The following is a 15,849-nucleotide window of genomic DNA, read 5'->3' as shown; positions in this document are numbered from 1 at the left end:
AACATCTGACTTCAGCTCAGGTCATGATTTCATGGTTCATGGGTTTGAACCCCACATCGGGCTCTGTGCTGACAGCTTAGAGCCTGGAGCCTGTTTCAGATTCTGTGTCTGCCTCTCTCTCTCTGCCCCTCCCCTGCTCGTGCTGTCTCTCTCTCAAAAATAAATAACATTACAAAAAAAAAAAAAAAAAAAAGTAAAACTTGTTTGGAAGTATAAAAGATAAAAAAAAAAACGTATAAAGTTGAACAATCAATGAATCCAAATTTAAGTGCTTATCTTTTGCCTTTTTATGGTAAAAATGAACTGTCCTGTAACTACACTGTCAGCTCCGATTAGTCCTCATTACTAAGCTATTCTGTTCCTCTAAGCAAGTTAATGAAAAGTAAAGAGTTTCACTCTTGAATTCTAAAGTATCTTATTGTTTTATTTTATTTTATTTTTTTGAGAAAAGATGTTAAACAGAACTCTTCTGAAAGGCCAATTGTCCTGGTTTTTGTTTTTGTTTTTTTTTCCCCTTCCACTTTAAAAGCAGACTGGCTGTGCCATTTTATTTGTGTCAAGTAGTCTTTGCTTCCCATTTCCATTTTCTTCAGCTACTAATGCTATCTTGCGGCAATGCTGTTCAGTGGGCCCAGGGGAGCCAAGTGTCAGTTTTTCCAGATGGCAAGCTGCCAGTCGACAGTAGACTGTTGAAAGTCACCGAGGGAATTCATTTCATTGCAAAACCAAAGAACATCATTTCATGCACACCTTGTACATGATCAGCTCCCAACAGCTGACGAGTAGCCACTAAAAAGGGACAGATGGAGAAAGACAGAGAGGAGAGAGACAGAGAGGAGAGAGACACAGAGGAGAGAGAAGGAGGGAGGGAGAGACACATGCCATTTTAGTGAGTTTAGCCCATGTTCTAGACTATTATACAGTGACATACTGTGTTTTGCAAACAAAGTTTTTCAACATTACTGCCAATTTAGAGGAACTTCTCTCCTAATAGCTGGAACAAAATTCTCAATTTGCCCTAATTAAAATACTAGTTTTGGGGAATGAGGTTTTCTCCTTCATCTTTAAACTGAACATTAAAAATAGTTAAATCACTTTATATGGTCTTTAAATTGCATTCTCTCTTCCAGAATTGTTAACTCTTTTTGCCTGAAGAGAAAAAAATGTCAATGTATAAATATAATATCAGAGTGGAATAGAAAGTGGTTTTTCTATAGTAAATATGTTGGCTATTATAAGGTTTGTATTTAAATGGAAAGTATTATGAGTTCTACCAATGGGGAATGCTAACGGAGAAATATGTTACTTTTTAACAGTTATGTTAGTGGAAACTCAGAGCATGGGGAACTGTCTGATCTAAAATATTATTTTACGAATTGAACAGTTATATCTACAGGTAGAAAGTTGAGATTGCAAAGCACTGTAAATAATAGGATGCAGGAAAATATGGTATATAAATTATGAAGCTAAGAGACAGATTCCTGCTTCAAATTCACTAGTTACCAGGGATCTCGGGCAGCCTCTCTGGGTTTAATCTGTAGACGAATCAGTTTGGTTTGCTTCTCTGAATATCTCCCTTCTCTTAGGGGATAGAGTTATTTGGTTAAACTCCAAGTTAAACACTTGTCTGAGTAAGGGTTACATTGTGATAGTTTTGTTACTATAACACATCTTCATTTTATGATAGCACAACAATTTCTTTATGGAGGAGGAATTCAGAAAGGTAATGTTTTTCTGACTGTTACTATGAACATTGACAACTTGTAGCATGTGTATATACTGACTAAACACACTGCTAACACCGGCATCCAAGTGCTTCTGCTGTGATTATTGTTATCCTTACATGTTTTTAGCATCTTCAAATGTCTTTAATCAAGTATTCCCTGAATTTTATGCATCTAAGAATTAAAGAAGTAATTATTTTACTGAAAAGGAATTATTTTAATTCACAATTAAAAGTGAAATTGTATTTGTCATAATGGGCGGTGACAGAGACAAGATTATTTTTCAGGTAGCCTGAAGCTAGACTATATTTTAAAACATATTTTAAATGTATTCTAAAATATATTCTAAAAGTAATAATATATAGATTATCTGTTGTATTTAGTACCTTTTACCATGGCAAATTTTGAATTACAATTTTGAATCTTCTTTTTTTTTAATGTTTATTTATTTTTGACAGACAGAGAGAGAGAGAGAGAGAGAGAATGAGCTGGGGAGGGGCAGAGAGAGGCAGACACAGAATCCAAAGCAGGCTCCAGGCTCCAAGCTCCAGGCTGTCAGCACAGAGTCCGACGCAGGGCTTGAACTCACAGAAGCCAGATGATGACCTGAGCTGAAGTCCCACGCTCAACCGACTGAGCCACCCAGGCACCCCTACAATTTTGAATCTTCTTTAAGAGCTTTAAGAGCTTTATGGCAAGATTTAAAAAAAAAAAAAAAAAAGTAGCCAAAAATGTTTTGAATTTTAAAAACTCTACTTGATAGTCACTATTTTGCTAATTTTCCCATTCCTTTATCTAGACTCCCCAAAATGTAGAACGCTTGTTCAGGTCCTATGAAATTTATTTTTTTTTTTTAATTTTTTTTTTTCAACGTTTTTTATTTATTTTTGGGACAGAGAGAGACAGAGCATGAACGGGGAGGGGCAGAGAGAGAGGGAGACACAGAATCGGAAACAGGCTCCAGGCTCCGAGCCTCAGCCCAGAGCCTGACGCGGGGCTCGAACTCACGGACCGCGAGATCGTGACCTGGCTGAAGTCGGACGCTTAACCGACTGCGCCACCCAGGCGCCCCAGGTCCTATGAAATTTAAAGAAAAGCAATCATTCACCCTGCTTTTCATAAGCTTAAGGTCTCAAAAAGGACAAGGTAGTCCTTGGTGTCCACAAATACATACCATAATCATATAAACCAGCTGTATACATTTTTTAAAATTATGATTAAAAGATAATTAATTCTATATTCTAAATATAGAGTTTTTCGATGTGGAATCTTTGATGAGTAATTGGAGAACAAGATTCTTTCTAAGTTTATTTATTCTGAGAGAGAGAGAGAGAGAGAGAGAAAGCCCATGAGCAGGGGAGGGGCAGAGAGAGAGCCAGAGCGAAAATCCCAAGTCAAGAAGTCAAGAGTTGGATGCTCAAACAGCTGCCCCCGGGGCACAAGGTTTTAAGGAAAATCAGCTGTTTTCCTAATAAGAGAAGCAGAGGGGAGTTTGTTATGAATTTGAAAGCTGAACATACATAGCCCTGTATTACAGGGGAGAAATCTACAGCTCACGTACACTAACTAGCTTTCCCAAGATTCAAGGGCGACAGCACAAGGGCTGCGTAGATGCCGGAGGGTCCTGAGCCTAGTGTGAGACTCCCTGCACTATTCCCCAGAGAGGACAGACTTTGTGTGATTGGGAGTATTTAAAGTAAAATAAATCAGTCCTTCATTGCTTTTGTCTTCAGTATTGCAAAAACAGCGGCTCCTGCGTAGCAGGAACGTGAGCAAAAGTGCAGGGCTGAGGCCAGGGGTCAGTGTAGATCCCCTGGAGGAGCTCAGGGAGCCCAGGAGGAAATGTGAAAATCTGAGGGTGGGAGTACTGGGTGTTCTAGGAGACAGACTAGAGCAGCCAAGCACCTATTTCTCAATGTCTTGGGGCAGACTGTCTAGATTTCCTCATCACTGCTCCACGCAGGTGTACAAGTAGGGTGATCTCCAGGGAGCCACGCTTCTCCAAGACTTTTATACACTTTTTAATTAACATAATATTAAGTGCTTCATGTGTTATTAATATAATAATCAGTTTTCTCTGTAACAGGAACTGAGCTCAGCACCCCTTCTCAACCCAAATGGATGCTACCATTACCCTTTGAAAGGAAAGGAACAAAGGTGTGAGTCTTTGAAACTTTCTCAGGTCAAACTGCTAATAAGCAGCAGGTCTGGGAATTCAACCCTGTGCTGACTGACAGGAAACCTTTGCTCTTAACAACTACAGGAATATCGTACATAAAACGTATGCTGTGCATAAATTAATTTCATTGGTTATAAATAGAAAAAAAGAAAAATGATTCTGCTCTGTTTGAAAAGTATGTTGGATCCAAAAAGTGTATTTGGCTTTTCAAACTAAGATTTCGTGAGATTTTAATTTGCTATGTGAATTATATTACCAAAAGAATGGAGGAATAATGTATGTTGCATTGTGGAAACTTGCTTGACCATGTGGCACTTTGGCTGAAGTTAATTCTTTTTTCTAATTCATTCATTTGTTTCTAAGTTACTATCTATTTACTTTCTTGTCTCTTCCACACATCTAAGTCTTAAATCAGAGCCAGGTCAGACTGTTCTGGGTCATGGTAAACATATACAAGGTGACTGAGAGATATTTCTTCAAAAATAGATCCACATAGCACTCGGATAGTTTGGTTGCTATTGTCTTATTTTAAAAGCGCCTTGTCCTTTGGTAACTGAAGAAGTCAAAATCTACTTTGCAGATTTTTCCTGGTAAAATTATCATTATCTATTAGCTGAAATAATGTGCTACACTGAATATTTAAAAATTTTTTTGTCAACTAAAGTGAATACTTCTCGATGGCAGGAATATTTCATATTGATGTTTCTCTATGCAAATGGTAGAACCTCAATATTTTCTGAATATTACTTCTTTCTATTCCCCTCCTAAATTGAGTGTCTATTTGAACACTTCTATATAAACTATATGTATTTTTTTCTTTCCATCATTAAGATTATTTGCCAGGTATTCCTACATGAGGTTTTAGATTATCAGAGATCTTCTCAAGGAGGATTTGCTAATGGACCCAGCTTTCATAGGGCTCTTCAGTTGGTAAAGAAAAGGACTTGGAATTTATTTTCCCTTAGCAAAGGGTATTTTCTAAACTACATTTTTTTCTTATTGTAACAGATAACAATTTGAGGTATCACAGCATCCGCTCACACTAGGAAGTCGAGGGGAAAGGAGATTACAGTTATCCAGCTTGGATGTGACGGGCCATGATGCTGGGAACGGAAAGGAAATATCAGCTTCAAGCAGTGGTGTAAATAGGGTGGTGTGGTCACACCGGTTACAGACACAGAAGGAGAGAACAGGGCCAAAAGTATTTGCTCTGGGTGCCTTCCTACAATTCATCCCATCTGTTCTGCGATGACACTTGTTAGTCACCATTGCAGAGTGGCCCTGCTTCACTTTGACCTTATCTGCTCATCAGTGGTCCCACGTTTCTCCCAATAGCCTTGTACACATCTAATGAATCACCTGTGCAGGGTCATTTTTTCTTGAGTCCCTGAGAAGTTATCTCTGTTTCTGCCCTGCTCCAACCCCAGTGCAGAATGAATGTTTTCTTAAGATCCTGAACCAGTCAAGGATTTAATAGATATAATCATATTGATCCTAAGAATCGTCAGTTTACAGGAGTGCCTGGTGACTCAGTCAGTTAATCATCCAACTCTTGATTTCAGCTCAGGTCATGATCTCACGGCTCATGCTGAGCCTGCTTGGGATTCTGTCTCTCCCTCTCTCTCTGTCCCTCCCCTTCTGATGCATAATCACAATCTGTCTCTCTCTCTCAAAAATAAATATTTAAAAACAAAGAATCATTAATTTATAGCTTTTTGTATTTACTGGCTTGTACTAAACTGACTAAATTTTCATTTTCTCTAGTTTTTCTCTCAATTCTATGCTTTAAAAAAAAAATCTATATAGTGCCTAAATAAATTCTGACCACTTCTGTCTCCCGTGGTGGCACCAGCTATATTTGTGAGGGTCAAATAGTTAATAGATGCCCGTTCACTAAAGCCACTCAATGATATGTCCCAAATCTACATCTTTTGAAAAAACAGTTTTTTTGTTGTTGTTATTGTTTTTTTTTTTTTTTTAATTTCCAAATTTCCTTTATTAGCCGCGGAGGTTGAGTAAGATTTCGAGAATCATGCATGACAATATTCATTATGCAAAATGAAGTTAACTGTGATACTTGAACGATGAGAAGGATGTGCTTGGTGTACTTTCTTTCTTTGTGGTTCTTCAATTGGTTCTGAAAGTAATTTCAGAAGAAGAATTTTCAAAAGGTAGCATCATCTGAATAACCAGTGGTTAGACTTTCAGAATCATTATTTCTGAGTATGAATGTATTTATTTGTATACATAAGTCCAGTCCCAGAATTAAATTACTAACGACAAACCTAGTAAAAATAGTAAATTATCAGAGATCTCCCCAGGTAAGCGGTATCCACTTACGTACAGTGGTGACATTTTACCAGACTCCCACCAGAAGCTGCAGTTTTAGCCAATCTAATGCCTTGGCTTACTCGTGTCTGCCTGGACAAGTAGTGAGGTGACAGAATGCCAGAGGTGGAAACCTCAGCTCAGAGAAAGCAGTGTTTTCTTCCCTGTCAGGGCTGCTCTCATTGTTGATGCTAATTCTAACTTGGCTCCTGCTGATCACTGGCAAAGGGATCTGATACTGTTTGACTTTCAATTTGGGGAAATATTTTAGAATTTGCCTGGGGGCAGAAAGCACACATTATAACTGGTTTCGTGCCAGCAGAATGAGAAGTTGTCGATACATGTTTGTTGAATCAAATTGATTTGAATTGAACACCCACTGGATGCAATTAGTGTTATGACAGGGAAGAGAAGCTTTGCGGCAATTACTCAATATTTGTGGATCACCTACTATACACACTAGTCTGCTATGAAAGAGAGAGCAAAGTTGACGTTTCTGACCTCCAAAAGCTTCCTATCATGCGTGGGATGAGAGTGAGACAGAAATCCTGACTTCCTTCTAAGCATACAACTATACTGAGTGACAGCAGAGTCAAGGATCACCATGTTCTAGATGACGTTATAGAGACATTTCAAACAATGTTTCAGGCCAAGGCTGTAAATACATGCCCATGGTATAAAATACATTATACCAGTTATATATACTTCCTTAGTAGCATTGTCATGCATGTGAATATTTACCTATCATTTAACATAAAGCTTGCCATCTAGTAACTTTTCAACAGTAGACAATCTTGCAGAATCAGACTAGAGGCTTCTCTGCCATTTGCTAGCTGCAGTGCTTTCTTATGAACATGCATTTGGAAAACAACCAAGGAAACCATGGCAGAGCAAGGCTATTACCCCACAGAACTCATCTAAGTCATCACTTATGAAACAGTGGAATTAAGCATTGGGTATTTTCTATGTCTTTATGGGCTACATTTTCCTTATCTGGTTATTGTGTAGTCGCTCTGTAAGAGAATTTAGAAAGTACCTCTTCAAAGTCCCAAATGAGAACGGAAAACATAATTGGAAGGCATCTCTGGTATAAAAGAGAGAGGCAGGGAATTGCAGGAAAGGAAGTGAGAGTCAAATATTGCCCAGCATTCTCTGTCAAAGTAAAAGACATCTTTAGACATCCTCTCCAAGCCCAAAGAACAATATCAAATGTCTGTTCAGACCATTGTAAGAGTCCAGGAATTAGATAAGATACTTCTTCATCTAAGAGTCGGGTAACTAGTTTGGGTAAATATGGTGATTATATGTTATTATTTTTTTTTTTAATAAAAGTAGATGCGCTTGACTAAAAGTCTTTTTTCACTGATTTCAGTCACTTAGAATTTTAATCCATTTACTCACTGACTTAAAAAACAACCTCTGTTTTTTGTGGGTTTTCTTTTTTTTTTAATTGGGCTTGGTAAAGTCAAGTGATTCTCCATGAATCAGATTTTCCCTAAGTCAAGTACCAATGTTATCTGTTTTTCTTCACTTTTTCTGTCTTCCTCCCATTTCAACCTCCACTTATATGCAATTAATTTCCTCAGGCCCATCAGGTCACTGACTGAAAAATTTGTCAACAGAGGTCCTCTTCTGCCCTATTTCTACGCTGTGTGTCTGATGTTACCCTCTCCTCTTTATTTGTTACTACATTTTTCCACTGGTAGTTTCCCTCTCCTCCTTCAGATTTAGATCTGATCTTAGTGAAACTTTCACTTACTGCATTGTAGTAGCCAGACTCAGAGATATTACCCATTCATCCCCACTCCTGGTATCCTTACCTTTGTGTAATTTTCTCCCAGATTGTACCAGAGTTTGTGTGATCAACAGAGTATAGCAGAAGTGAAGGGTATATCATTGCCAAGTTTGGCTTCTAAAGACTACTGCTTCTATCTTGGTTTTGTGTATTTGCATGTGTGTGCATGTGTGTTTTTGAGTGTTGTCACTTGCTCTCAGGGAGGTGAGCTGCCATATTATAAGAACACTCAGACACCCTGTGTAAAGGACCATGTGATGAAGGATGGTGCCTTTGGGCCAATAACCAGAAAAGAATGGAAGCTTACCAATAAGAACTTGAGTGAACTTAGATGCTGATTCTTCAGCCTTGGTTGAGTCTTGAGACGACTGAAGTCTTGGTCTACATAACCTTATGAGAGGACCTGAGCCAGAACCATCCACTCAGGCTGTTCCAGAATTCCAGACTCAGAAACTGTATGAGATAACAAATATTTGTTAAAACTTGCTATATTGGGGGGCGGGGGTGATTTGTTACATAACAATAGAAGCAATACAAGCATAATGTGTACTTACAGCAGGACCTCATCACTTTGTCATCTCTTCTTTTGAGAAATGGAAGTTAAGACATACTTCCTACATCTTGGATTCAACACACTAGAGTTGACTCTTAGGTTTTGCTAAAACTACTGCATGGTGGGATTCTCTACCTTTCATGTTAGTCCAGAATTTAGGGCTGACCTTTGGCTTTCATCGTCATCTCAGAGGAAGGAAAGCTGAATTATCTGGTACTAGACTATCCTCAAAAACTGGGTCATACACTTAACTACTCTGCTTGATAGAGGGTTGGGTATATGTGTAGAGGAGAATACAGTTGTACAACCAAGTTTTAGCATGCTTTATTTAGGCCAGAATCTATTTTTCTTGTCCCTTCTTATCATTGCAACGAATAATACTCCACAGATAGAGCTGATTCTCATTTTTGTTCTATAAAGTCATGGCAAACCCTGGATTAGCAAATACTGCACCATTGCTCCTAGGGGAAACAGAAGGTTAGATTCCTGCAAGATTCCTGGTCATATTTTCTTAATTGATCAACATATAACCTTGTTTTATGTGTATTTCTCTGTAGGAACTTTATTCAACATACACAGGCATATCTCATTTTATTGTGCTCCCCTTTATTGCACTTCACAGAATTACGTTTTCCATCAGTTGAAGGTTTATGGCAACCCCAGGTCAAAGAAGTCTATTGCCACCATCGTTCCAATAGCAATTTGCTTACTTCAAGTTCCTGTGTCACATTTTGGTGACGCTTGTCATATTTCAAACTTTTTTGTTTTTTTAATATCTGTTATGGTGATCTGTAACCAGTGATTATGATTCATTAAATGCTTAGGTGATAGTTAACATATTTTAGCTATGAAATATTTTTTAATTAAAGTATGCACATTGTTTTTTAAGGCATAAAGCTACTATACACTAGACTATGGTTTAGTGTACTTTTATATGCATGGGGAAAGCAAAAAAAAATATTTCGCTTGGCTTTATAATGATATTTGCTTTATTGCAGTTGTCTGGAACTGAAACTGCAATATCTCCAAGGCATGCCTGTGCTGTTGACCCATTAACATTGAACTCGCAAGTGACGTCGCTGTAACTCATGCCTGAACAAAAAGTATTTAACGTATATTTTCTTTGTAAGGCATATCACAGCTTTCTTGCACTAATCAACATTACATAGCATTTCAGTACTATACTTGAGGGCTATTATAAACAATGCAATGACCAATCAAAAAAACACAAATGTGCAAACGTTTGGCACTAAATAGATTGTGAAAAGGGCACTTTTTGTAGTATGAGAGCTGAAACAAGAAGGCAGAGTACTGTCTTGTTCAACCTCAGCTAGGAATAGGCACATTGGGCAACTCAGTCTTTCACCACCTTGCAAATGTCTGCAATGTGCCTTGGGAATGACTTGCAAAAGTGCCTTGAGTACTGGTTTTGAGGTTGCAAATGAATGTTACCAAGTAGGCAAATTTGCAAATACGGAATCCACAAATAATGAGGCTCGACTGTTATTTACTTTGTTCCTCATATATCCCTAGTGGTAAATGTGACAGAGTCTTTGTCATAAATTTACCTGCTCTCTAGTGGATATGAAAAATTATAAAAGGCAATATCTGCTTTGCTGCACTGGCTCCCGAACACTTTAGTTAACCTGAATACCTACTGTCATCCAGTATCACACTGATTTGGAGGGGTGGAGATCAACCATTCTGAAGCTGGAACAGATGGGACCCTTTATCCAGTGAGGCTGGACAGCATGCTGCTCTGTACCATCAGACTCTGTACCTGGATAGAATCACTGATAACCACCTCTACCTGCCCAGCAGTTTCTGTTTTCACACACTCCCAACACTCAATATCCAATATCAGTAGATACAACAATATAGATCTTTATCAAACAAACAGATTTCTTCTTTCTTACCCCTTCAAAACCTTCTCTGCCACCTATCTCCACAACAACTAGGAAACTTATACACGAATCTAATCAGAGTTGCCTAATTATAAAATTACCTACAGAGCATACTGAAAAAAAAATCAACTTCTCCCAAAATATGTAACAGAATTTCCAGGCAAAGGCCTTAAAATTCTATATTCTTATCAAATATTCTATAATGATTTTTATGATTAGGCAAGTTCTCAGCCTTAACATTTCTCTAAACAGTTGAAAACTTGAAAAAGGATAAATAAAAGAAAATAAGTTACCTGACTGAAGATTTCTTTTAGGTCCACTTGAACCCAGGTTTTTAATTGAAATGAGCTATCAGAAAGGCTCAGCTTTAAACAATTTTCACATAAGTAATAGTTAAGAACATCCTAACAGAATTAAATAAGTTATCAGAAGTATGTCCTATGGTCCTGAGGTGGCAATAGTTGTTGTAAAATAGTTAATATATTCGATTTGAGACTCTAGACTCACTGTTTCTAGTGCTTTCTTGATCTTACCCAAAGGCATCAATGGAACATTTTTAGCAACTACAACAAAACTACTACTTGCCTGATAACAATGATAAGACAGAAGGGCACAATTAATATTAGATGAATTTCCATTGTAGATATACTAATATGTAAAACAAACAAAATAACAGAGGCATCAAAAAAGTGATGAACTGATGAATGAAACAATTGATGAATTTAGATTATATTATTATATTATTACATTACACTTATTTATTTCATGTAAATTATAATTGCCCAGTCATGTTAAAGACTATTTTCTGAACTAGAAAAAAAGTAAACTGAGATAGTCTTGAATAATGTATCCCATATCTGCAGGCTTCTATGATTTTTTTAAGCTTACTAAGAAAACAAAACAAAACAAACCATCCTCTTTTTTTTTTCTAATTTGTATTATTTACTTCTTAACAGTATCTATTTTCCTTTATATCCATTACCTGCCCCCCCCCCGCCCCCCATTGCATGTTGATCATTAATTTAAGACCTTATTTACATCCTTGAGCTGTGGTGTCAATTTATACTGCTCTAGCTACTCCTTTGAAACACATCATGGAAAGGTGCTGTGTTAATAAAGAGCTCTATTTTTACTGAATCTCAGAGTCCGGCCTCTCATGGATCACTTTCCTCTAGGGATAATTAGTGCAAATTAGTGATCCTCAAACTCTGGTGCAAATCTGAATCTTCTCTAGCACTTCTTAAAAACAGCTGCTACAGCTGTATCTTAGCTTCTGAGTAAGATCCTGAGTGTGGGATCTAAGCACGGGAAGCAGAGGGTGCATCGTAAGGAGAATCAAGAGTGAACTTTGCCACTCTTAGACTTACCCACATTCATAAGAAAGGCATGTGCACACACATTTTGCTGTCCCTGGCTGCACTGACTTTAATTTTGGCTTCTTAATATACCTAACCCTGCCAGCCCAAATTTCTACTCCTAATAGCTGAAGGTATACATTGCCATTAATTCATAGAATTTATTTGCTCCATTTTGATGACCATTAAATCATGCAGGGTTTTCACCTAAGAAATTTAATTTAATTTATGCATGCTATTAAAAGAATAGGTGTGAATTAGTTAATATGATATCATTTACAGGATGGGAAGGTCCATTTTAATTTGTCTGAGAAAATGCCTTAAACAAAAGACTACATTAATAAAGAGAATTCCACGTTGTGAGCTAGAGTGTTGAAGTGATTCTTTTATCTTGATTAGAGTCTTTTGAGTCTTCAAATCGGATCCAGAAATTGGTCTCCTATTTTCCCTCTGTGCATGGCTAATCTATTATCACTTTTTGAAACACATCCTTTAAGAAGCCTACCTCAATTGTTTGGTATTATTTCATAAGTCTCCTCCCTTCAGGGTAATTTAATCTCTTCCTTTTTAAATCATACCAAGCAATGCAATAATCAAAATGTTATGTATGAATGAAAATGGTTTTGCAGCCTTTCGTTCCATTATAAGAATAGTGAAAGAAAACTGAATGCAAGAAATATATTCACATGTTCTAAAAAACTGCATAGCATAGATTGGATGCTGAATGTGATTTGCCATTAAAACAAATCAATAATGAAACCTTTTAAACATTGAAGCAATCAAACACAGGTGAATAACATTAATTGGAAATCGTGATATACTTTATAAATCAAAGATGGCAAATCAATAACAAGGTTGAAGGTGTACCTGTGGTGATCCTTCTTGGTTGCATTCTCCTGACAAGTGACCACATAATATTGATTGGGAAGAAGCTTATACTGAATAGATGGCATAAACTGATGTTTGGGTCATTCACGGCTTATGGCCACAAAGAAGAATGAGACCCAAGGAATCAGTCCCTTTATGTGTACATAATTACATAAGCAAACAAGAAATACTCATGTGAGCATAGTGGTATTGTTAATTAAATGGTCAGTTTATGTTGGATTGTATGGAATTAAAAACAGGAACCTGTGTCATTAATCATGGAATCTTGGAAAGGTACTTTAGAGACCCTAATTCAACATTCTTATTTTATAGTGTGGAAACAAAGAGAGCAGATAAATGATTTGATCACGTTAAAACAATAAGTAATATCTAAATCTAGAAGCCAAGACAATACTCTCTCTGTTTCTGATGCATGTATACCAATGTCTAGGAATTAAACACATACACACATCTAATTAAATAATATTTCTATTGCAAAGTGTATTTTGGGAGTTGGTTCAATGGAATTTGGATTCTATTTTACCAGAAATAAAATTTTACTTAATAAAAGCTAAATCTCCAGAGAAATCCATAAAAGTTTTCATGCCATCTTTCCTTCTACAGTTGGAAGGAGAACTGGCAAAACTTTTTCATTCCTGTAACTTTAAGAATAAAACATTAAAATCTAAAGTGTTTCATTATAAATTTATATAGTCACAGTGAATAAAACTTCTCGTATGTTTTCTAGGTTGACATTCTACAGTATGTGTCTACACTTTCCACTAATGCAAAATTTCAAATTCAGTAAGGGTGAGATAGAGCCTGGAATTGTGCTTTAAGGAACCCCAGTTAATATATATTTCAAGATACTTTGCATTATATATAGATTCCTTCATGTTCTTAAAAAGGAATGCCCTTGGGGCGCCTGGGTGGCTCAGTCGGTTGAGCGTCCGACTTCGGCCCAGGTCATGATCTCATGTCCGTGAGTTCAAGCCCCGCGTCGGGCTCTGTGCTGACAGCTCGGAGCCTGGAGCCTGTTTCAGATTCTGTGTCTCCCTGTCTCTCTGGCCCTCCCGCATTCATGCTCTGTCTCTCTCTGTCTCAAAAATAAATAAACGTTAAAAAAAAATTAATAAAAAAAAAGGAATGCCCTTTATTTCTTTCTCTTACAATCCCAATTAGCTATTTCCCTCAGCTTTCAAAACAAATAAAATGACTCATAGTCATCTTCTAATACATATTTTAAATTATCATGGAGAATTTTATGCTTCCAGTGTTCCATTCCCAAACTCTAATGCGAGTTTAGTCACCTCCAACCTTAATTCCCACTAACTCTATGTATCACTTACCTATTGCTTTGTAACAACCCCAAAACCCAGTGGCTTGAAACAGCCATTTATTTAGCTCACGTTCTTTACAATTTGAAGTGGTCTCGGATGGGTTGTTCTATTGGTCTCAACAAAGATCACTTACGTGAATACAGTCACCTGCCAGTCAGTTGGAAGGCTCTGCTGCTTGGATTGGCTGGCAATAGTGGGTGATGACAGAAGTGACTGGGCCACATGTAGGCTATCAAACAGCAGACATCCAGGGCTTTGTCACATGGTGGTGGTGGTGGGAATTCAAAGAGCACAAGTAGACGGGAAACCTATTGTGCAATAATTTTTTTTTAGTCTCTGCTTGCATCATAGTGCTAATGTTCCACTGGCCAATAAAAAGTGGTATAAGCCAACCCGGAATCAAGGAACAAATTAATTGGCTCCATTTCTTAAAAGGAAGATCTGCAAAATCACACCACCAGAGCATAGGTGCAGGGATGAGAAGAGTTTGTCATCATATTTGCAATCTATCATATATTGATCCTGCTTATGACTACTTTGTTGCCAGGATAGAATGTTAGAAAATTAAATAACTAGATCAAAGCCCCACACCTAGTCAATTTTAGGGAAATATTCAAGCCAAGATATATTTGACTCCAAAGGTATCAAGTCCATCTTATGACAGACCTTAAATACATCTCATACCTCTTCCTTCTTTCATCTTCATTTGTAGGTCAAGCCATCATCTCTGACCTGGATATAATCTCCTTCCAACTGATCTTCTTGTTTCCATCTCCCCTACCTGCAATACATTTTCAGTGACATAAACTGAATGATATTTTAAAACGTAAATGAAATTATGTTATTTCCCTAATTAAAACATTCCAATAATTATCATCCTCCTACTTAGAAAATAAAAATTCCAAGTCCTTATCTTGTGTATAAAACCATAGAAGATCTTCTTCCTTGCTTTGCTTTCTGTACATACATCATTATATCCTGCCCAGGGTTCATTATGCTTGAGCTACACTGGCCTGTTTATTGTTTCTCTAATATATTGAGTTTATTCTCTTTAAACACCTTTATTTTTGCTGTCCCTGAAGACAGAACTTCTGAAAGGAAGACTCTTCTCTCTTGGACTACATGGCTCTCTTTCATTAGGCAGGCTCGTTGACAATGTCAACCTCATAGAAAGGACTTTCTTAACTGTTTTCTGTAAAGTAGCCATGCTTTTCCCTGGGACCTTAAAAAAGGAAATTTATTACATTAATATTGGGGTGGGAACTAAGGAATGTCAGTCAATATAATACATATTAGTAATTATCTTGCACGTTTGTTTATTTGTATAACATCTATTTTCTTGCTATCCTTGTAAACCAAATAATAGTAGAGACCGTGTCTATCATAATCACTGAGACATTCTAAATGACACAATATTTGTTGAATTAGGAAATGACATGCTTCAGATCTTGGAAAAAGCCATGAAAAATAACAGGGCTCTTTCCACATCTTTGGCAGCTTTCAGTAATGAGCTGAAGGCTAACTGTTCCAAAGCTCATTCTCCTAAGAATTTTTCTTTGATGAGAGTCTCTACACTATTGTTGTACATGATTCCAAAAGGATTAAAGCTTTCATCTTTAGGGTATTTAGGCCAGGTATGACTTAAGGGATATCTACATAACCGAAGTGGAAACAATAGTCTTTGAAATTAATTTTCTCTAACATTTAAATGATATTATACCCCTACAAGGTATGCAAAGGGGAAATGATAAAGATTGAAGAATATCAAAGACCTGAGTAGTGGAAGGAAGTAAATATTGAGAGG

At 37.1% G+C, this 15,849-nt stretch overlaps 1 long non-coding RNA gene across 1 annotated transcript in view; it reads right to left on the bottom strand.

Moving 5' to 3' along the window:
* Nucleotides 1–14,281, bottom strand: part of LOC131490244 (uncharacterized) — a 94,166-nt gene extending 79,885 nt beyond the window's left edge. Inside the window, exons 1-2 of the long non-coding RNA XR_009251000.1 lie at nucleotides 14,055–14,281; nucleotides 8,334–8,479 (exon numbers count right to left, since the gene is read on the bottom strand). This is a non-coding gene — a long non-coding RNA (uncharacterized LOC131490244). The remainder of the gene's footprint in view (nucleotides 1–8,333; nucleotides 8,480–14,054) is intronic.
* Nucleotides 14,282–15,849: the final 1,568 nt, after the last annotated feature.

This window comes from Neofelis nebulosa, chromosome 11 (genome assembly GCF_028018385.1).
Source record: "Neofelis nebulosa isolate mNeoNeb1 chromosome 11, mNeoNeb1.pri, whole genome shotgun sequence".
NCBI lineage: Eukaryota > Metazoa > Chordata > Mammalia > Carnivora > Felidae > Neofelis > Neofelis nebulosa.
The sequence above is the reverse complement of the archived record's forward strand: the minus strand, read 5'-3'. Positions and strand labels throughout refer to the sequence as shown.